This window comes from Mandrillus leucophaeus, unplaced genomic scaffold (genome assembly GCF_000951045.1).
Source record: "Mandrillus leucophaeus isolate KB7577 unplaced genomic scaffold, Mleu.le_1.0 Scaffold607, whole genome shotgun sequence".
NCBI lineage: Eukaryota > Metazoa > Chordata > Mammalia > Primates > Cercopithecidae > Mandrillus > Mandrillus leucophaeus.
This window is the reverse complement of record NW_012106553.1, coordinates 1916655-1916973: the sequence shown is the minus strand read 5'-3', so window position 1 is coordinate 1916973 and position 319 is coordinate 1916655. Positions and strand designations below refer to the sequence as shown.

General features: G+C 64.9%; 1 protein-coding gene across 1 annotated transcript in view; it reads left to right on the top strand.

Annotated features, from left to right (window-relative positions):
- The first annotated feature begins 213 nt into the window (after positions 1-213).
- Positions 214-319, top strand: part of LPP (LIM domain containing preferred translocation partner in lipoma) — a 766241-nt gene continuing 766135 nt past the window's right edge. The window contains exon 1 of the mRNA XM_011999879.1: positions 214-298. The gene's annotated coding sequence lies outside the window, so the exon portion shown is untranslated. The remainder of the gene's footprint in view (positions 299-319) is intronic.

The following is a 319-nucleotide window of genomic DNA, read 5'->3' as shown; positions in this document are numbered from 1 at the left end:
CTCTGAGCGGCGGCTCCGCGGGCACACGCCTTCCCATACCTTACATGGACAAATGCGTGCAGGCAAAGTCAGGAATTCAGGCCCCTGACGTCAGCCTCCAGCGCTCAGGGCACCGCACGGGAGACCAAGGGGAGGGGGTGGGGACGGTGGGGAGGAAGGAGGGGGAAAGGCACCAACCAGCAGCCGCTCCAGCCCTGCCGAAGTTTCACTTTTTGTCTGTGGGTTCGTTCCCGGGTCCCGCGCGAGCTTTCCCGGGATAAGTAGCTTTAGCGATCGGGGGACAGCCGGGCGCTGCAAGGTAAGGGCTGGCTGCACGGCC